General features: G+C 38.9%; 1 protein-coding gene across 1 annotated transcript in view; it reads left to right on the forward strand.

Annotated features, from left to right (window-relative positions):
- LOC140336133 (myocardin-related transcription factor B-like) overlaps positions 1-23,242 on the forward strand; it is a 191,181-nt gene that overhangs the window by 42,423 nt on the left and 125,516 nt on the right. Inside the window, exon 2 of the mRNA XM_072419188.1 lies at positions 5,653-5,726. The gene's annotated coding sequence lies outside the window, so the exon portion shown is untranslated. The remainder of the gene's footprint in view (positions 1-5,652; positions 5,727-23,242) is intronic.

Here is a 23,242-nt window from a genome sequence, read left to right on the forward strand (position 1 = left end):
TAAAAATGTGAACAGTATTAGATGGTCATCCAGATTCTGTGTGTCAAATATATTTTAAATAGCACCTATATGCAACTTTCTAACTTGCCACAATGCACAAATATGAATTATCTCTGTTTTGTGCTGCTCTGGTTTAAAATTAAAGGTGCATGTCTTTTTTTAATATTGTGTTATTGAGCTGCCTTACCACGGCTCAGGTTAACAAGTGTAATATGCATGTTAACATGCTTGTGTAATGCACTGCTGCACTGTGAATCTGTAATGTGGTTTCCAAAAATCATTAAAAACACTCACTGACTTCTAAAGTATAAACAGAATAAAAACTATTAGGCTTCTAGTGTAATTTTACCTTATCTTATACTTTAAATATTTGGCAATTGATCACATATTGTGCAGTCTTTTGATTTTTCACTCTGACCTGATTCTTTGAGTTTCTTAATGCAATATGTTTTTGAAATTGGCAGCAAAACAAGAAAGTAATTTTTAATGTTAGTTTGTTTATCACAAAGCTTAATATGTCTCACTTGACAGATAGTAGCACAAGATTTGTTTTCTTTGGTATTATGAAGTAATACTGGCTAAGTTTGTGTAGCTGGTGATTTATAATTTCAACAATTAAGTAATACAATAGGTTTAACAGGTGTGGACAGTGTTTATGATGTCATGTCCATATGGCTTTTTTTAATAAATAAATCTGGTCTCAGAAGGGTTTTTGTCATAGCATTCTGGCATGTCGCACCCTTGAAAACAACGGAATTGTTTCTGATTCTATTTGAAAGGTTGTTTTAGGCATGTCCTTACTATAACAAGTGGTTGTCTTGAGGTGGCAGAGGACACTGACTGGAGCTTTCTCAGGCACATTTGCACAGCTGCATTTGACTGGATACCTTTTAGGACTGCATGATGGGTGCATGATGACACATTTAACACTCTTTACTGGACTTACTCTCTATTCTTGCCTTATACATTTGGTATATCAGGTAAAGCAGAAATTAACCCAGTGTATACTTGCCTGTCCATTTCGGGTGCTGCCATCGTCTTCCTTCTTTTCCTAATAGTGAGCTTTGGCTATCTTGATTGCCCATGCCAGAATGACATAATTTCTGTGTAGGCGCAATGGAGTTCATTCAGTCCCAGCACCTGTGGGTGGCGGGGGGGGGGGGGTGTGCTGGGTTTCCAAGCTCCCAAAGCTAAACTATGCATGTGCAGCTCAGTGAATTTTGACAGTTAAAGTGGAACTAAACTAAAAAGAAAAAAAAAATCACACTTACCTATATTTAGAGGTAATGTTTCTTTGGTTTTTATATTGGTCTATCAGAAGCTTTAGGTGGGCCTACACATCTCAGGATTTTTTTCATCGCAGCTTAGTTATTTCAGAGCCATTATTTCAAATTTTTAGAGACTCTTTAGTCACTGGAAAGGTACCGATGGATTGGCGTAAGGCCAATGTGGTTTCTATCTTCAAAAAGTGAGCAAAGTCATTGCCAGGTAACTACAGACCGGTTAGTTTAGCATTCATAGTTGGAAAGGTCCTAGGGAGTTTTATAAAGAACCACATAGAGGAGTTTCTGCTAAAAATAATTATATAAGTGATAGTCAGCATGGCTTCAAGAAAGACAGAAGTTGTCAAACAAATTTACTTTCTTTTAATGAGGAAGTAAGTAAACAGGTAGACAGTGGAGTAGCAGTTGATATAATGTACTTGGACTTTGCTAAAGCATTTGACACTGTACCCCACAGACGGGTAATATGCAAGTTAGGGTCAATAGGTTTAGAAAAGTCAATCTGTAAAATGATAGAGAACTGGCTTAAAGATTGCATCCAGAGCGTTGTAATTATTGATTCATACTCTGAATGGTCTAAGGGTATTAGTGGTGTACCCCAAGGTTCAGTGTTTTTACCTTTACTGTTTAATATCTTTCTAAATGATATAGAGTTTGGGATTAAAAGTACCATTTCTGTGTTTGTAGATGACACCAAACTATGTAATGGAATTAAGTCCATACAGGATGTCTATAATCTACAAGCAGACCTGGATGTACTGTGTGATTGGGCAGCCAAGTGGCAAATTACATTTAATATAGATAAATGTAAAGTTATGCACTTGGGGGTAACAACATGCATGCTTCATACTGTCTAGGGGGAATACATTTGGGGGCGTCAGAAATGGAAAATGATCGGGGGGTTCTGGTAGATCATAGACTTAATAACAGCATGCAATGCCAAGCTGCAATATCTAAAGCTAGTAAAGTACTTTCTTGTAATAAAAGAGGAATAGACTGCAGAGATGGAGACATAATCCTGCCCCTGTACAAAGCATTGGTCACACCACATCTGGAATATGCAGTCCAGTTTTGGGCACCAGTTCACAAAAAGGACATTGTGGGATTGGAGTGCAGAGAAGGGCAACTAAACTAATAAAAGGAATGGAGGAGCTCAGCTATGAGGGGAGATTAGCTGAACGGAATCTATTCTCCCTTGAGAAGAGACGTTTAAGGGGGATATGATCACCCTGTATAAATATATAAACGGTCCATATAGAGAACTCTCTTCCCCATTATTCACTGTAATGTCATTACAAAGAACAAGAGGGCACTCTCTGCGTCTGGAGGAAAAGAAGTTTAAGCTCCGGATAAGGAAGGGATTCTTCACTGTAAGGTCTGTGAAAATGTGGAATCGGCTCCCTCAGGAAGTAGTTTTAGCAATTACTATAAATTACTTTAAGAAAAGGCTGGATGTTTTTCTAGAAGCACAGAATATAACGGTATTAAGACTTTAAAGTAAAAATAACTGACTGTTGATCCAGGGAACATCCGATTTGCCTCATGGAATCAGGAAGGAATTTTGAATTCCGTTGAAGCAAATTATACCAGGGCTGTTTTTGCCTTCCTCTGGACCAACTATGTCTTATAGTGTTTTATATCTGGGATATGTTTATTTCCCCCAGTGCTTGAAGTTGATGGACTTTTTTCAACCTAATTTACTATGTAACTATGTAACAGTTACTAGCTTGATGTTAAATCATTCTGAGACAAATCCTCCCCAGATACCTAATTATTGCTCACTTAGCTGCATGGTTGAGTGGTTTGTGCTCTATTTATTTAGTTAGTAGACTGTTTTTAATGAAAAGGTGACTGGGCTTCTTGTCCTCTTCTTGGTACTTCAGATTTGCATGCTCATGTGTTCTTGCCTGTCATTAGTAAAGTAGGTTGAAATATAGATTGTAAATATAGATTAGATTAGTCATGAGCTGAAGAAAGTACACCCTTTTCATACATATAATATTAATAAATCACCTGGTCCTTAGCCTCTTGTAAAATTATTTAAATGTAACTTCAGGTGTAAAGCAACACACAATCTATTCTTTGCAATTGCTTATATTATTAATAGATTAATATACTGTATTAATATATTATTTGGGATTGGAAACATTGTTCTGTTGCATTAAACTGTTGCACGGATGGTCGAACATTTTACTCTCATGTTCTGTGGCTGCAAAACAAGTCCTAATCATTACTCCTTCACTTCTGTGCTGGACAGTTTGTATGAGGTGTTTGGTTTTGAAAACTTTACAAGTGAAACAAAGTGTACTTTCTTTTTCTCATGACTTTAAACTCTAGTATTTCACCTGTTTGCTCCCTTGGTTGGGCTTTATATATACCAGGGGTAGGCAAACTCAGGCTTTTAGGCCAGATACAGCCTAGCCTGGTCGATCTGGCCTAATCCTGGCCGGCAGGGGTCGGCAACCTACGGCTCTTGAGCCTCCTTGGTATGCCTCCCTTCCCTATTTACCGCTGCCGGCGTTAATACTTCCACCGTATGCATACTGTATGCATTGCAGAGGGGAGGGATTTCCCTTTAGGGGTGTTCCTGTTGGGGGGCAGAGCCATCAGCGCGGGACTCGAGAGAGAGTCTGGCCTAGTGGGCCTTCTTGACCTCCTTAAATGGCCTAGTAGCCAAAAAAATTGCTTACCCCTGATATATACTATTGAAAGCATTTTGTTACACCTAATACGTGCAAGAAAAGACTTTTATTGCTGTCAGCAATTCAGAGCTATTCTGTGTCTTCTCCACAAATGCTTTGCTATCTTTCTTATCTTGGACTCCAGATTTTTTTTTTTTTTTTGACATACAGTTAGGTTCATAAATATTTGGACAGAGACAACTTTTTTCTAATTTTGCTCCTGTACACTACCACAATTAATTTTAAATGAAACAACTCAGATGCAGTTGAACTGCAGACTTTCAGCTTTAATTCAGTGACTTGAACAAAAAGATTGCATAAAAATGTAAGGGAACTAAAGCGTTTTTTTTTTAAACACAATCACTTCATTTCAGGGGCTCAAAAGTAATTGGACAAATTAAATAGTTGAAAATAAAGTATTCATTTCTAATACTTGGATAAAAACTCTTTGCTGGCAATGACAGCCTGTAGTCTTAAACTCATGGACATCACCAGATACTGGGTTTCCTCCTTTTTGATTCTCTGCCAGGGCTTTACTGGAGCGGCTTTCAGTTGCTCTTTGTTTTTGGGCCTTTCTGTCCGAAGTTTAGTCTTCAACAAGTGAAATGCATGTTCAATTGGGTTCACATCAAGGTGACTGACTTGGCCATTTAAGAATTTTCCACTTCTCTTTTAAACTTCTGGGTTGCTTTGGCTGTATGTTTTGGGTCATTAATTCGGGTGATCTTGGTTTCATCTGTCCAAAGAATGTTTTTCCAGAACTGTGCTGGCTTTTTTAGATGTTTTTGAGCAAAGTCCAATCTAGCCTTTTCTATTCTTGAGGCTTATGAGTGTCTTGCACCTTGCAGTGCACCCTCTGTATTACTTTCATGCAGTTTTCTCTTTATGGTAGACTTTGATATCGATACGCCTACTTCCTGGAGAGTGTTGTTCGCATGGTTGGCTGTTGTGAAGGGGTTTCACCATGGAAATGATTCTGCCATCATCCACCACTGTTGTCTTCCATGGACGTCCAGGTCTTTTGGCGTTGTTGAGTTCACCAGTGCTTTGATTCTTTCTCATGATGTACCAAACTGTAGATTTTGCCACTCCTAATATTGTAGCAATTTCTTGATTTTTGTTTTTGTAGCTTAAGGATGGCTTGTTTCATCTGCATGGAGAGCTCCGCATGTTGTCTGTTCACAGCAAAATCTTCCATGTACAAGCACCACCCCTCGAATCAACGCCTGGCCTTTTATCTGCTTTATTGATAATGACATAACAAAGGAATTGCCCACACCAGCCCATGAAATACCCTTTGAGTTAATTGTCCAATTACTTTTGAGCCCCTGAAATGAAGTGATTGTATAAAAAAAAAATAAGGCTTTAGTTCCTTACATTTTTATGCAATTTTTTTGTTCAACCCACTGAATTAAAGCTGAAAGTCTGCAGTTCAACTGCATCTGAGTTGTTTATTTGAAAATTAATTGTGTTAATGTACAGAACCAAAATTAGAAAGTTGTCTCTGTCCAAATATTTATGGACCTAACGGTATGCTTTAAACTAGCAGAACTATTGTGTGTATATAGACATCTTGTTCAAATAAATTCTTTTCCAGCCTCAAGCAATTTTTCTGCTAGTTCATTTGAATTCTTTTAAACTAGTAAACTTGTAATATGTATATATTTTTTTTTCTTCTTCTTTTGAAGGTTTTAACGCCATCATTCGTAGGAGATAAGCATGTGAGACACACCGAAAGTGCAGTTCTACAATAAAGTAACAGGTTTGTTTCATCTTGTACTGTTTAATTAGTGAAGACGTTTTTCAACACTGTTTTCAAATGCTAGCTTGTTTACAGTTATTAGCAGGGGAACTACCCACAGATAAATTTGCCACATCCTAGCTCAATATATAGGAACAAAACTTATGGTATCACTTCTACAATTACCTCATTACAGTTTCAATGAAATGTAATTAGGGTATTATCATTGTTATTAGAAATACAAGGAAGTAATTGTATAATTAATGGAATAATGACTTGGATTGTAATTTTGATTATAATGTGGATTATAATTGTTTAAAAATCGATATCCTTATGATATACTTATAAAATACCCTTATAAAGCGGAGATCTTAATGATGGTTGTCTAATATCTATTTGAATAACGTTATATGTTTTTTTTAAATAATATTTGTAAAATAAAGAGTTTCTGTATTTTAGATTTTGTATCTTTACTCTTTGAAGATGCATGCCCATGCGTGTAAATGTGGGTTGTATAAACATTTCTGCCTGTGGTTTAGGAATTTAAGTTCTCTTCACCTAATAAATAGGGAAAACTTGCCTAGTATATTTTTGCCAGGGTCAGCAGTTATGTTAAGTTAGGACAAAGAGGGACATTGTAATGCTAATTGGTGTTTGTATTCAATATTCTAACATACATATTTTTGTAATGGATCATAGATACTTATGACGCATGGTGGCAGAAGGAGCAGCCCATGTCCTCCTGTTATATGTGGCGTATGTATCCCAGGAGGCTGTGGGTATCTCCTTTAGTCAGAAGGGGAGAAGTCAGTCCCCAAAAATGTAAAATTGAGTGTGCCTGCGGCTGGTGGACACTCTGTATTTACCACGGCTCCCCTTCGATCTTCTTACCGGCTCCTCATGCTCCTTTACACGTCACCAGCATGGACCACAGAGCAGGGAAACACTCGCGCTACCCGCAGAAATCACCAGGTATGGTGGGAAAGTTTGTAGCCAGGCAAAAGCACCACTTTTTTAAGTCCCAGGGAGCTGCTCCTAAAATCAAGATGAACGACTCCTGGGACCAGGCAGCTTGTGTCGTACTCAAAACTGCCAAAAGCACGTTATCCAGCAGAAGCCAGGAAAGGGAGGCTAGAGAGGAGCAGGAGAGAGCAGAGTGTTAATTATTATCACTAAGGAGCCTAATACCCACAGTCTGCTCTCCACATCTTAGCCCCCAGCACTCAGTGACAGCTCCCTGCACCCCTCAGCAACACAAGCTCACCCACATCTGGGATCCTGGAGAAATATCGAGCCACCTCCTCTCCTTCCATCCATATGTTTGCTGCAATGTTTCCAGCCATGTTACAGGAACCACCTGAAGTTACTGAATCTGGCACAGTTAATGAAGGGGAAAGTAGGCTTTTAAGCCTTTTGGCAGCTTTACTACAAAAAGAGCTGGCCAAAACCTCTAAAAACCATAACCTCTGATCTGGGAAGAGATCTTCAAAGCTTAGGTAGTTGCCTTGATGTGATTGAGCAAAAATTAGACAACACTGTATTTAGAGTGTCTCAGAATTCATCTAAAATTACAGTGCTTAACAACCCGGTGATATAATTTCCACAAAACGGTAAAAGATACAACAGATGCTACCAAGAGGTTTATGCAAGCCATTTTTTCAGATCTACTGGAATCCCATCTGGAATTAGGGCACACTGAGCTTTCACTGCATTTAAGTGCATTTTATTCCACTTCTCTATCAACATGGGTATCTTCTTTGGATAACATTATCCTCAGAGCTTTATCGTTCTATCCTTAGAAACACCCTTCTGTTCGTTTTGTTCATTGTTAGACAGTCCTGGGCCCATTTGAGGTCCAACACCCTTTTAAGCGGTATCCCTTATCTTGAGGCATTGTTCCTCTATTGTTTGCACCAGTTCCTTTTTAATTCCCTTGCATCTCTAAAAGTTGGAGAGATGTGGGTGATAAATGTCTTTATATTGGAATTTTATGATGCAGGTGAATTCCTCTCAGTACTGATGCACAGTATACTATGGCTACCGCCATCGAAAAGACCATTAGTGGGGGACCCCACCTTGTCATATGTGGTGTGACTTTGGGATAGATTAAAGGTGTCTGCTGGGCTGATGTCCAAACACCCACCTTTGACAGGGATCCTACAGTGCCCCTCATTTGAACCACCATGAAAACCCAACTGAATTTCGCTGGTGGGCTACTAAGCCTGAGCGTTTCATGTACGAGTTATACTTCTTTACAGGGGTGAAATCGTTTGCCCATTTGCAGGAGCACTGGGCAAAGTCCTCCAGCGAACTGTACCGTTATTGGCAAATTCAACATTATTTACTGATGTTGCTTCGAGACCATAAACACCACCTTCCCCCTACAATTGGCCTTCCAATCGTGTTTTGTGCAAAATCAGTACTCTTCGGGACTGGTGTCCTTTTTATACGCGCTACTTCTTCAAATGGATGCTCAGCAACTGCCATATGTCGAGATTGGAATCAGATCTGAGCTCTACCATTGCATTGGAGGATTGGAATGAGATATGGCAAGCTGTAGCCAAATGTTCTTCTTATGTTATTGCACAGGAAAATGCTTATAAAGTACTATTTAGGTAGTTCATGACACCCGATAGGACAACAAGGTTTGTTGTTTGCGGCACATCTAAATGTTTTAAAGGATGTTGTCACACTTACCCCTTCCTCAGCACAGACGCCTCTATCCTGCGCATGCGGGCAGTTCTGAAGCTTAGGGTTGCCTCTGTTTACAAGCTTTATCAATTCTATCCAATCCGCTGGCCAATCAGAAAATAGCCTCTTGACCAGCCTAGCTATTTAGCTATCTCACAGACTGCACTTAGTGTTTGTGCAACGTGTCTCCATTATGTTGAGCCCCTAATTCTGTTGAGCTAGTTCCTGTTCACCTGGTACTTAATTCAGTGTTGCCTCTGTCCAGCTCCTGTGTTAACCCCTTCTTGTCTGTTGGTTTCCAGCCAACTTCCCTGTGCTGTTCCAGTGTTCCTGTCTGTCTGTGGATATCCATGAGTCATCTGTGCCTCCTGTTGCTTCCAGTGTCCCCTGTGTTCCCTGTGCCTGCAGTGGCCCCCGTGTCACTGGTGTCTGTGTCCTGGATCCCTGGCATGTGACCTGACCTCTCTTGCTTGCTGCCTGCCTCTATCCCGGCCTTCCTTGACTATGCTTCTGCTTTGTGATTAGGTACTGTGTTTTGCCCACCTTGATGTGCCCAAGGACCGCAAACCTCGCAGTAACCAGGGGAGCAACATCCTTACCATCAGAGGCTCTGGAGAAGACCTGGTTACTGCTTAGACTCTGCGCCTTGGCCCTTCTCAGGGCTCATGCCACCTCCATGCAAGCCTCCCTACTATCTGGAGAAGCTCTGGCGTGGGCGACCCCACTCTGGAAAAAGAAGGATCCGGTTAGGGGTAACATTGAAACTTTCCCAAACCTCTTTAGGAGGGTTTTTTGACGAACCTGTGCGCCTCTTCAGCAGCCAGCGTGCATCTGCATCTCTGTCAAGGGTCGCTTACTGTAGGTCAATTTGCAGTTATGTTTCGTAGTTTGCCGGCCAAGCTCACCTGGAACAATGAGGCACTCCACGCTTTCTAGCAAGGCCTCCCTGACCGCATCAAGGATGAGTTGGCTGGTCAGGATAATTCCCCCCTATCTGGATGATCTGATCTCCTTGACCATCCAGACAGACATTCAATTTCAAGAACATTTCCAGGAGAAATCTCACTTGTGTGTAAGGTGTTTGTTCCTTGACTGGCACCATTCTTTCAGGGGTCTCTACAAACTCCAGCCTTCCCTGTTCCCCCTGAACTTAGGCAGCTAGGCCGATCAAGGCTATCAAGGTTTTCCTAAGATAAAACTTAAACATGATAAATTGTCTTAAAATCCTGAAAAATTCATGTCGGCCTTCCAAGATTGTTACAATAATCTTTATTGGACACAGGATTGATCCTCAGGAATGGACCACCTTATTTGATGAGATATTTGTTCCTCTTCTGAAAAATAAACAGAGCTATCTTTGAAAATCATTTTACTGTACAGGAGATATCAAAACCTTCAAATATTGAAGTTGTGGCCCTGATGGTTTCTCTAATGTCTACTATAAAAAATTTGGTCCCACTCTAGCTCCTCATTTAGCTGAATCTTTCATTTTTTATTAGAGAGGGGAACTTGCTATCTCCAGGAGCAAACTCAGCATACATTAGTGTTATCCCAAAATCTTGTAAAGATTCCACTGGAGTATCAAATTATTGATCTATTTCACTTAAAAACCTTAAGATCATGACAAAAATTTTAGCGGTGCAGTCAAACTGGGATAAAGGTTCCTCGAAGAAAGACATGCTTTTTAGCATTTGATGTACAGAAAGTGTTTGGTAGTTTGTCATGGCACTATCTTTTCAAACTACTTACAGTCATGGGGTTTGGCCTATATTTAATCAAAATACAGTATATATACTGCCCCACTGCAAAGATTTCTTTATCAGGCTTATGTCTTCCTCAATAAAAAAAGGCACCAGGCAGGGATCCCCCCCCCCCTCACCTTTACTATTGGCATTAGCCATAGAACCTTTAGCTATTGCCATACGTTCCAATCCAAATATCCATGGGCATTATCTGTAGTCAAAAGGAACATAGGTGTGCCTTATTTGCAGATGATGTTCTGCTGTATGTTCCACTTAACAAAAAGTTTCAAATCCAAGATGGAGTAATGTATAGCGATAGCAGGACTTTTAAGGTAATTTGGGTATTGGAGTTTACATAGGATTTACCATCACTAATTATATATTGATAGTAGAAATACTCGATATAGTATGTTGAATCATGTCTAATAATGTTTAATCCCTTAAGTCCCGCGATTTCTATACATTACTCCATTTTGGAGTTGAAACTTTTTTGTTCATTTGAATATTGGGATGTGGTACATAATATGCTGTTTTTGGAAATAGGGGTGATTCAAATTTAGAAATGTTTTTTTTCCCCCACTAATTTTTCTACCAAACCTATTCAAAGTGCTCAGGGAATTTGCCAAGTTGTCTTGCCTCAAAGTTAACAGCGCTAAGTCCCAAGCTCTCAACATATATATCCTGAAAGATCAAATTGGAATCTTAAAAGCCAACTATAACTTTCAATGGGGAAAAAATCTCTTCAATTAACCCCCTTGTATCACACATTATATTAGGCCAATTACGGCCTGTTAATTAAGTCAATTCTTTCACATCTAGTGAGATAGGCTAAATCCCCCATCATGGTTTGCGAAGATTGCTACCAAAAATAAAAATGAATGTTCTCCCAAGAATCCTTTATCTGTTTCACATTCTACCGATTCATATTCCAGGTCAAATTCTTAAACACTTACTAATGAAAAATATGAATTTCATTTGGGGTGGGGCAACCTTGTATGTGCCCCGTACTCGAGGAGTATTAGGAGTGCCTCATTTACACTTCTACTTTAAGGCGGCACAATTAGCCCCGCTGATGTTGTGTAACGTATCGGGCCCCAAACCACAATGGATTGAACTAGAAGAGCTAACTTGCACCCCCACTTCAATATCTGTTCTAATGTGGATTTCAAAAAAGCCCAGACCAACCATAAATTGCCAAACCTTAGCTTTTCCCCTTTAAATATGGGACAGATTAAAATCTAACACTAATTTATCATCAGGCCATCTTCCGCTCACCCACTTTTGGGAAAATCCAGAATTTTCCCCTGGATATAATTTCTCACGTTTTAGCTGGTGGATTTCTAAGGGTTTTTTGAAGGTAAAGGATATCATTGATGTACACACAATGTTTAACTTTGAGCAATTAGTGTGTAGTAGGGAACTACCACAAACAGAATATTTTCCTTACCGACAGCTCAAATCCTTTGTTTGCTCTAAATTCGGGTTGCCTTCTCTCCCATACCGATGTACTCCCTTTGAAAGTGCCTCTCATTCATTGGCGGACATGAAGGGTATGATTTCTCTGATTTATGCTTCTTTATCCACACCTGCTGCAAAACTGAACTACATGATACAATGGGAAAAGGATTTAGGCCAGGTCTGGGAACAGGAAGATTGGAATGCCATGGTTTTAGCTCTGTTTAATGTTTCATTGAATTCCGCTTTAATTGAAGCCAACTTTAAGGTAATGCTAAGATGGTATCTGGTTCTAGACCAGGCATGGGCAAACTACGGCCCAATATGGTGGTTTCTCTGGCCCTTTGGGTGTTCCGTGGCTCTGGCCGGGGACACCCCGAGCAGGGTCAGGATAAGCACCCAGCTGGGGGGGGGGAGGAGGGGCGTGCACCGGCCAGACTCGCCAAACACGTTCCGGCTCGTGGAGGTGAGCGGGCTATGTCCTTGCACATAACCCGCCTACTCTCCTGGCTCTGAGCTTGCGATGGGAGAGTGGGCGGGCTGTCACTGCACATAACCTGCCCACTCTCCCATCACAGGCTCAGATCTGCGAGGGGAGAGTGGGCGGGGTTATGCCTTCATGACGTCACGGTCAGTGGCGTCATGATGGCATAACCCCGCCCACTCTTCCATCGGCCCTTCCCCTTTCAAATTTTATTATGTGGCAACTGACTGAAAAAGCTTGCCCCTGTTCTAGACTGTATAGCCTAATATCAGCCATCTGCCTCTCTGGATTGTTTTAGGGGTTGTAGAGGGAGGGGCAGGATGGAACACATTTGGTGGTCTTGCTCAAAGGCTCAACAATATTGGTTAGACGTTTTTAAACAAAATTGTTAAAAGAGAAATTCCAGAATCTCCAGAAGGTGCCTTATTTAGCAGCATTGTGCAACCATTACCCTCTCTTTCTAGAAAAGGTATCAACCACATTTTAATGGCGACAAGAGTCCCTTTGGCTAAAGCATGGAAAAAGGTTCAGATCCCGTTAGAACCAGTTACAACTAAACTAAATTGGATAATGGTCAATGACAGACTCATCATCATTTTAGATGACAGATAGGATACATTTGACCAAATTTGAGAGCCCTGGAAATATATTTCTCCTCTTGCCTCCCTCACTATCCCTAAAGGACATAATTGATTTGCCTACAATCTACCTTATAGGTCTCCATTCATCCATTTCTTTTTTCCTTAACCTCCCTTGAGGTGATCATTTTTCTGGACAGGCAAAATAAGATGGCTAAAGATGTCTAATTGCTGGAGTGTTTGTAATATTCTGCAGATATGCTGTGTATGTTGCACATTACATAAAGTAAAAGTAGGATATATATAGGCTATAAACTATAAACAGAGATCCTAAGATTGGTTTCCTTTGGGAAGCAATCTGTGTATTTGCAAGCACACAAATCATTGTATAAAAGAAAGACAAAAATAGTGGAGATGTTGTTCTTAACCCAATTCCATTGCCATGTATATTTTGGTAAGCCCTTGCAAAGTCCTTTTAAATAGTGCCAGGTCTAATTGACCTTATTTTAATGGCTTAGTATATTCTTAAGATTGTTAAGAAATTTAAAACTACTTCATTATTCTTTTTTCAGTTTTTTTTTTCAATTACATTTGATATGCTTATAATATGTATGTATTTATATCTTATACACAGTGCATTTTTGAACAACTTAGAAACCGTTACATGGAACATAATGTATGTACGGGGGCTCTCGTACAGGTACAATAGTAGAGGCATTTTTGTACTTCAAACTAGCATCATTCTCAGCTCCTGGCAAAGAGCCTCTTTAAAACAGGCAAATGTAGTATCATGCCATGGATGGTTAGCTTCTGGACTGTTTACATTTGGACACACAGACTGCTGAGTGCTTGTGTGCATTAAGACTTCATTTACTGTTTTTATTGTAAAAGATAGTAGAGTGTTGAGTGACAGAAAGTATGCCAAATGCTACAGAAAAGAGTTGACTGTTTTACTTATGTCACACAGAAACCTAAATTCCTGTATGTATATTGCTAGGCATATTCTCCTACTGATGTACTCCTCCCTCTCTCTGTAATCAGCAGAAATCCACTTTAATTCTTCATAGTAGGAATAGAGTGAGTCTTGTAGGCCTCGTAGACTTGTCTGAAAATGGCACTTTTGCTTGTGACTAAAATTCACGACAAAATGGTTTCTTTTGGTTCTGTCCAGGGCTGTGGTTTCAGTAGATAAATCCTTCGACTCTGACTCCTCAGTTTCTGGTACCCCCAACTCCGACTCCTATATTTTTAATATGCTAATGTATTTTCCCTGTTGATTGAAGGAAGGCAACATACACGTCATTTAACCACAGAACTATTGGCTAGGAAGCTGACGCTGTATTGTATTGGCCAGTTTAAACAAAAGACAAAAAAATGAAAACAATAATGTTTTATTTCTTGTTTTTATCAAGTGGCTATAAAGTAGTAGCATACCTTGCAAAAAATCAGGAACAGGAAATTTACCAGTTTAAAAATCTGAACCACATTCTTTGGTAGTTTAAAAAAAAAGCTTAACTACAAGAACAAAGACAAAAGCTGGAAAACCTAAAACAGTTCATATATTAAACTTGGAATATAGTTGTAGAATAGCTGTTAAATGTAATCCAAAACTAACTCATTGTTACGGTTCTAGCCACATCACTAATAATCTCGAGATAAACAAGGATGGCTTCTTCAACAGTCAGTCTACTAGTATAGCCTACGGCTTTTAATTCTTTAAAAACTCCTGCTGGAATCTCTTTATTTGGAAATTTTCTGGTTGTTTATCTTTCATGCATATGCAACGTCGCTTTACTGTTGAAAGTTCCATTTTGTCCAAGTAGGAATCAAAGTCTAATTCTTCATTTGAAGAGGATGTTCATGAGTTACCGGTGCTTATAGCTTCATCCAGTGGTGGTGTTTGAGGTAGTAATCCCTTCATGCCAACTGCTACATCATACATTTGCAGTATCAGTCTGGTCATTGCTCAACAAAATTTGGCTCATTGATTCAACATGAATAGCAGCTAACAATATTTGATTATCCAGTAAGAGATTCTCTCTTTTCTTCATTGAAGATCCTATGCCATCAACTATTAACCCTCTACTTTTGTTTAGACAATATATCAAGCTTTTCCATTTCAAGAATTTACTAGGTGTTAAATCTTCAGATTGCAAGCTCTTGTGACAGTAAAGGGGTTAGAAAGTAGATTTTCCAATGCTTTTACTCCATAGGCTTTCAGTTAATAAAACATTTTGTCCAGTTTTTCAAGAAAGTCTTAGTTCAAGCAAATGCTTTTCCATCAAATAGGTTCTTCCCCAGCGTGTTGTTTATTCCAAAAGGGCTCCTTTTCCTGCACGTCTTTTTAAAATTGCATCTGTTTTAGGGGCCCTGGCTGCAACAGTTACTTGCCTCAATTTGCCAATTAGAGTAGCTGCATAACGATCTCTCAATCCATCATTAATTGCAAGTTGCAGAGTATGAACAGCACAACACATATGTTGAATAGGAGTACGTTTGATGCTTCAACAATGTTATCCGAAATGTCACTATTCTCTTCCCTTTCACTTTCTCTAAAACTTGCAGAACTGTCTTCCTCTAATATCTGTCTGTCATCTACTTTATTCATTTTCTCAATTGTGCTCAACATATTAAAAGCATTATCTGTCACAATATATAGAATCTGTTCCTTTTTAATTTCTAAATCTTCTAGAACATTCTCCACTAACTTCTGAAGATAGTCACTGGTGTGATGTGCCTGGGTGTCCTTTACTCCAAACGTTCACCCTATTGTTTTATTATTTTCATCAACAAATCTAACATTAATATCAAAATAATTGACTCTGTGATGGGATTCTCCATTTAGCCCTAAAAAGGCTGGCTGTGAAACAGAGGATAGTGGTACAATATTCTTTACTACCATTTCAGTAATGTGGTTTTTGAGTTTTTCTGGTGTCATTGATATGGTAACTTTGTCAGATATAAAGAATCTTCTTAGTTGTGTTTGGTCTCCAGTAGGTTTCTGAACTTTTTTTGTCCCCGAAGTAGATGGAATATTTTCATTGATATCTTTCTCATTCACAACTTCTGAAAACGCTCTTTAGGTGCATTTTTGTTAGACCCACTGAAACTGCTAATTTTTGCATTACATTGTTTTTAACCATCATCAAGAATACATTGGCACACATAATGTTTCCTATCACTTGATAATGTAAAGTGGTCATAAACAACAGACTTTATCATGTTTGTTGACAGATTTTTTTCCATTGTAAATGGGGTGCAGCTTTCACCAAAATATAAATATAAAATATGTTATACTAACTAGCATATTCTTTGATTTAAATACAAGCATACACATAGTCCTGCAGTATTGCAAACATATACACACACACATACAACATGGCACTATACACACACAAATAAGCTAAAACCCTGCACTAAACATAGACATAATTTGTCCTATACAGAAAAACATGCAAACAATATGCACTATACACAAACATTCATACATTCCTGCACCATACACACAAACATTCATACATTCCTGCACCATACACACAAACATTCATACATTCCTGCACCATACACACAAACATACACATAGCCCTGCAGTTTTATCCAGAAACCTGCTCACAGCCTTCCATCATAGTACACACAAGCAGCCATGCTGTTTTAAAATAAATTTAAACGCTTACAATTGAATCCAAATAGCTGTTCCTCCAAGTGCTTCTAAGCTCTTTTAGCAGACAGAGGAAGTTGAGCAGACACTGCTGCCTTTATCTTTGTTTGCTGATGTTCTGCCAAAGACAGGATAGTGGGAGACTCTAGGGCCAGGGGGGCCACTTACCTAACTTTCTAGTATTAGGTGGTGTACAAAATGATGTTAAAGTTCAGCCCCGCATGGGAGCATATATGGAGAGTGCAGACAGGACACCTGAACACACATCAGGCCATAGCACTCACCTACACCTATATCATTACACTTGTTTACACTGAAATGAACTTGTTAAACACATATATCTGAAATACAATGAAAACACTTTTTTGTAATGTACATAATGCAGATTAAGGAATAAAAATATATTATGGATTACAATAATGTAAATCTCAGGCTGTATAATAGCTCAGCTGAACATCACACTAGTAGAACTACAACTATGCACTGGGCTGTAATCTTAATAACCTAATTATGACTATTGTTTGTGAAATAGGACATTTGAACTTGCCATATTTTTTTATTAGAATTTAAATTTATCAGGACATTTTTATCGACTCCGACTCCAGGTACCCAAAATTGATTCTGACTCCACAGCCCTGGTTCTGTTTTATGTACTGTTTTACCAGGCAGTTTTGTAGTGTTAGTGCAGCAAAAATATCTAACATATGTCTAACATTGTTTTTGTCCTTGTATATTAAGTTGGAAAAAAGAGTATAACATAGGCAAGTTTACAACATGTTGCTTTTATTCTTTTGATAGTTTAATCTGTACTTGAGAAATGACAGCAGGCCTCTAATGTATATTGCTATTGGCTGTGTAATCACTAAAGTTTTTGTGTGTAATTCTTTTAATCTTTAGGAGGTTTTCCCATGTAATCCAAGTAAAACTATTGTTCTAGCCTCAAGCATAATGGAATTACAAACAAATCTGCCAATTTCAAAAGTAAGGAAAATAATGCCATCTTCTTATAAATCAGTGTAGTTATATGAGATAAGAGTCCCATACTAAGTTTCAAGTAGCGAGTTGATGCTGCTGCATGCTTATTTACGACACCATTTATAAAATTTTTGTTTTAATTTGTGCAGATCAGTTTAACATAAAAAGTGAATTACGTTGGCATCCTAACATTAAACGTGATGTTTCTAGTGTGCTGCTAACTGTTCTGAGTGGAGAATCTTAGATCAGAAATCAATGACCCACCTCTACAAAAATGCATGTAAGTGTATGCAGCTCAGCAATGTTTTAATCATTCAAACAAATTTACTTGTCAATTCAGTTTTATTAGCTGCTGAGAAATATTGTTATGTCTCTCAAGCATCTACCCTTTCCACTAGGAACTGTATAATAATATGTAATGTAAAAATAGTTCTAGATAGGACGGAATTAGCTGAGCGCATCATAGAATGTAGGGTGAACAGACAACGGTGGGATTAGTGCAGCAGGGGGGATGATGTAGGGAGTGGGGCATGGCTGAGGATCGTAGATGCTCCCAGCATAAAGAAGTACTTATCACTGTTGGGCAAGTTTATTAGATTTAGTTCCTGCCCATCAACTCATGTGTTTTGACTCATTTTGATTAAATTATTGGATTTGCTTAGGTGATTGCTCTTTTGCTGAGGTGATTGTTCTGCTGGTTGGGATCCATAAGCAGACAGATGCCATGGGGGATGGATTGGGTCACCAAACAACTTAAAGGGTTAACACAGATGCAGTGTCAGTGTTGTTCAAGCAGTAGCCATTACAGCTAAAACCTGTTCTTTACCTTGTATGTGCCAGGTATCCTGGGAACCAATCACCCTGACACATGGGTGGCAATCAGATGGGTAGGAATACTTGCAGAAGGGACATCATCTGTTCTTTTTTGTCAATAAAGCCCACCTTATTCTAAATTTAGTTTCATTTTTTATTTCAATAATTTTAATTTTTCAACATAGAAAAGACGTACAAAAGAAAACAAAATAAAACAAATACCAGTGCAAAAATTCCAAAAGGTCCAAAATAAAATAAACAGTATCAAGCTGAAAAAGCAAAAACAGTGTATAAGGACATCTACTCACGTATCCAGAGTCTGAACCAATATTTCCAAAGGGAAAACAAAGACAAGACAAAAGTACAAGGAGGAAAAGTCATGGGGGGACCAGTACATTACCAAATATAGGTAACCTTAATTGTCAACAAAAAATTAGTTTTGATAATCATCAGAAACCACAGCTATCTTTTTATAAGTAGAGTAGATTTCCTGAGCTATGAGTACTAATATAGTTAACATTGTACGTGCATGTATTTGTACTAAAACGTCAGCACCATTGTAGTGAATGTTAATACATCTTCAGTGTGAAGTAAAATAAGACACACTGTGGTAAAGATCTACTGAACAGTGTCAGTCAGGTACCATTGTTTCTTCAGAAATAGAGTTTCATTTTCTTGTGTACTCCTTGCCTGGAACTTTGCGGTACAATCCAGCAGTAGTCAGCCATCATACTTTCATTCCAGAAACCTTGGTAGCGGTGCTCCATCAACTGAATGTCCTGGTGAAAACGTTCTGCTCGTTGGTCACCCACCATACCAAGATTTTCTGGGAAGAATTCTACATGTGAGTGCAAGATATGTATTTTTTAATGACAATCGACAACCCAGTTTCTGGTATGAATCAAGCAAATTCTGAACTCCTTCCTTGTGTGCAGGAGACTTATTGTGCCCAGGAAGTTTTCACACAGCCACTTGAATGCATCCCAAACTTCTAGCTCAGCTGCTGAGAAAGATTGTTTGAAAACATCATCCTACAAAACAGACTTGAACTGTGGCCCTATAAATATCCCTTTCTTAATGTTTGCAGTGCTTATGTTTGAAAACTTCTCAACAAGGTACTGAAAATTTACCCCTGGCCTTTACAAGGTTCTTCATTAAGCCTAACTTGATATGGAGAGGTGGTAGAAATATTTTATGCGGATCAACCAGAGGCAGAAACTTGACACTGCTTGTTCTGGGCTTATAGGTATCTCTTGGTAGCCAATCATGCTTCCCATAATGGTCTCCCGTAGATCGGCTGTCCCACAGGCATAGGAAACAGCAATATTTTGTGACTCCTCCTTGCTTTGCCATCAGCAAGCCAGATGTTCCACTGGTGTGTTTTATATACTGGATTGCTTCATGTTGTCATAGAACTCCTTTAGGTTAATGGAATGGGCAATCAGTAAACTTGGTTTGGAATTACCATTATGCAGTAAGACTACTTTTGAAGCTTCTTTTAGAGGAATCAATGAAGATACAACATTCAGATGGAACATGCTCTTGTGACAAACTGTTAGAGAGTGCATTTATATCATGACAGTAGCACAGTGAGCCATCACTAGTGAATAATGTTTTCAAGTTATAATTTCGTTTTCTGTAGTGAGTTACAGTTACACCCTTTGAAAGCAAGTGTTTCTGTTTAACCCCCCTAGCGTTCTAATTCTGTCTGTATTTCCATTCAAAAAGCATTAATTTTTTTGCATGGAAATTTATTTTACATTGTATGCTATAATGCGTAGGCATAACTCACCAAAATATGTCCAATATTTATTAAATTTAATAATAAACTTTAAATAAAAAAAACCCACAAAAATCTGTTACAAAAAAATAGTGAAACGCATAATATAACTGTACAGAAGCATGTATATTATTTTTATATATATATATATATATATATATATATATATATATATATATTATAAGAAGATTTGTTTGTATTAGACTCAATACAGCTATTTGGTATTGAATACAATAAAAAATTATTTGAATTTCTCGCCGCTCCTCCTGCACCAACGCATGAAACCCCGGAGAACGTCTCTGCAGTTTGGGGCTGGAGATCAGAGGAGGAAGACGTGTCCCCAGGACCTGCGGGGACCAGCAGGACGCTGAGGGACGCCGAGGATGCAAGGTAAGAGTTTTAAGCGACCCCAAGTGTGACTTGGGATTACTGCTTTTTGCAGGTACAATCCACCCTGGGTCGTACTCGGGATTAAGGGGGGTTAAGTCTTGAAGCAAGAAGTTCAGCTTTGTCTTTGGAGAGATTTAGGTCACGAATAGGATCATTCAGTTCTGTCTGTGTAAAGGTCTCTGGTTCTGAATCTTCTGCATTCCTGATCACCTTCTACAGAAGCAAGTCCATCTTGTGGCGGTACTGGAACTGGCAATGAATCATCATGTAGAACAGGTCTAATTGCAGAATCGAGCCTCGAATATACAATTTTGTTCTGGTTTGACCTGAGAATTAACTTGTTGACGCGGCAAAAATAGCAGTTGATTATATGGTCTAGCGGTTCTCTCCACACCATCGGGATTACAAATGACATTGCTGCTTTACGCCAATTTAGCCTGTCACGCAGTCCGTTGGAACAACTGGTACAGATGACATTTGGAGCCCAAGATTTATCATGGTCTCCAAGTAGACAGCCAAAATATAATTTGTATATCTTTTTAAGTTCTGTGGTAATTTGGCGACGTTGTGCTTTCATCGTGAATGAACCACACACCTAACAGAAACTGGATCATTAAGGCAATTTCTAGGCATGATAACAAATATAATCAATCGCAGTTGGTGCGGTCTTTAACATTAAAAACGAAAACTTTTGTTAAATGTTGTAAAATGATAAGACTATTTTTTTTTTTACCAATTTCACACAATATTTAATTAGCTGCATCACAAAAACTAGGCGTGCTAGAGAAATACTGAACACATATTTGAAATCTGCATCAAAAATACTACAGAGTCCACATAAAATTATATCTGATGAAAATGACATGTTGACCTTTGTATTCAATTCAGGGGTCCCAGATCGTGTCAAATTTCTCTATTGTATTTTGAAGAACATGCGTCATCCTGTCATTAACCATAATCCAAGCCATCTTAGCAAAAAATGAACCCAGCACTATTATAATGGATTTCCAAGACTTAGCAAGAGTGATCTGAGCCGCCTGCAGAATCAGTTTCAAAGTTTTCAGGGAGGATTTGGGAGCAACCAGATCAAAGCTACTAAACAGGGCTGCTTCTGGAGAAGCCCGCACATTCCTCTCCAAGACCTCAGAAATAATACCAAATATCCCTGTCCAGTAATCCTGAGCCTCAGGACAGGTCTGCCACATATGCTGCATTGTACCCCTAGTATCACATCCTCTATAACACAAAGGAGAAGATAAATAGTAATGTTTAGAGAGTCTTTCTGGTACCAGGTACCTCTTTACCAGCTCCTTATAGTTCGCCTCCACCAGAGCGTAAATGAGCAAAATTTTGGAGAGCAGGTAAGCAATATCACTCCATTCCTCCCTGGATAAGGGGCCCTCCAAATAATTTCCCCAAGAACACATATATTTCAATTTGTTAGAGGAGGTCATTAAAATGGAGTAGAATAATGAGATTTGACCCTTCATATCAGCCAGAGATTTACATGAGCTTTCAAATGTGGTGGGTTGCATTGGGGGAGCGGCCAGCCAAATTTTGGAACATATGAAGAACTTAATTTGCCAATAGTGTAAATACTTCCGACTTGGCATTTCTTTCTTACTAACCAGGTTTTCAAAACTAGGAATGTCTTGAACGTTTATAATATTATGAATTCGCCCAAACCCTTTGCCAATCCACCAGACAAATCTATTTAGATCTCTGCCAGGAGTAAACTCTGGGTTATTCAAGAGGGGTGTGAGGGGAGCATGGGTCGAGCACAGCTCCGGAAATGATCGGTGTTTATCCCATGTATGAAGGGAGTGACATAACGGAGGGCATCTTCTAAGTTGTCTGCGTTTCTTGGGGAGCCACATCAAAGATTCAATACTTCCCAAAACAACAGCTGACTCTTCTATATCTACCCACTGAGGCCTAATCCCTCTTGTTGTGGAGTATGAGATTTGGGCAGCTATATAGCAATGACTGAAAAGAGGGACTCCCAAGCCCCCTTGTGAGGGAAGAAATTGACTTCCTCTGGATTCTACTCCAGAAGGGACTTTGAAGGGAAGTCAATACTGAGGGAGAGATCAGAATAGGGAGGGTGTGAAACAAGTATAGGATACGAGGTAAAATATTCATTTTGACTATTCGACACAGCCAGGAGGAGCAGTGGACCAAATATTCAAATCATAGTAAATAATGTGGTGTAATTAGCCTGAAACAAAGACTTATAAGAGGGAGGGATAATGCAGCGAGTTTTCCTCCCAGCAGAGATTGTAAAAGATTCACAAAGGAATTACCAAAAAACCATCACAGATAAAACACTGATAAGGTAAGACCAAGAAACACTATTGAATGTTTTCTCAGGGTTAATAGCTAATAACATGGCTTCCCTCTTATTTCCACCGTCCCAGTTAGTATGTAAAAGCAAAATCAAATCTATAGTGTGTCTCGTCTGATCAGGGGCCTGTCTATACAACATGAATCCCACCTGGTCCTGGATGGATATAAGCTCCTAAAAAAGAGCCAGCTGAATCAAAAGAATATTCGTCATCAATTTCAGATCACAATTTATTAATTATTAAATTGGCCTAAAATTGGCTACATCAGAAGCGTCTTTACCTGGTTTAGGGATAACACTAATGAAAGCACGAATAACTTCCAAACGAAGGGAATGACCCTCTCGTAGATAATTATATTACTCAACCAGATGAGGGATCAATTGAGAACCTAAAGTCTTGTAGTATACTAATAAGAGAATCCATCTGGACCAGGGGCACTACTAGATTTCAAGCACTTAAGCTCTTTAGGGGCCTCTTCACTAGTAAAAGGCTTCTCCCAAATTTCCATGTTTAGTCTTAGCAGTGTCCTCCCCAGAAATTTTTTTCAGCCGGGTGGTAGGAAGCTGTAGCCGGGTGGTAAAAAAGGGGGTGTGGCAAAACACTGCAAATTTAGTGCTCCCAGTTGT

The sequence above is a fragment of the Pyxicephalus adspersus genome, chromosome 7 (genome assembly GCF_032062135.1).
Source record: "Pyxicephalus adspersus chromosome 7, UCB_Pads_2.0, whole genome shotgun sequence".
Lineage (NCBI taxonomy): Eukaryota > Metazoa > Chordata > Amphibia > Anura > Pyxicephalidae > Pyxicephalus > Pyxicephalus adspersus.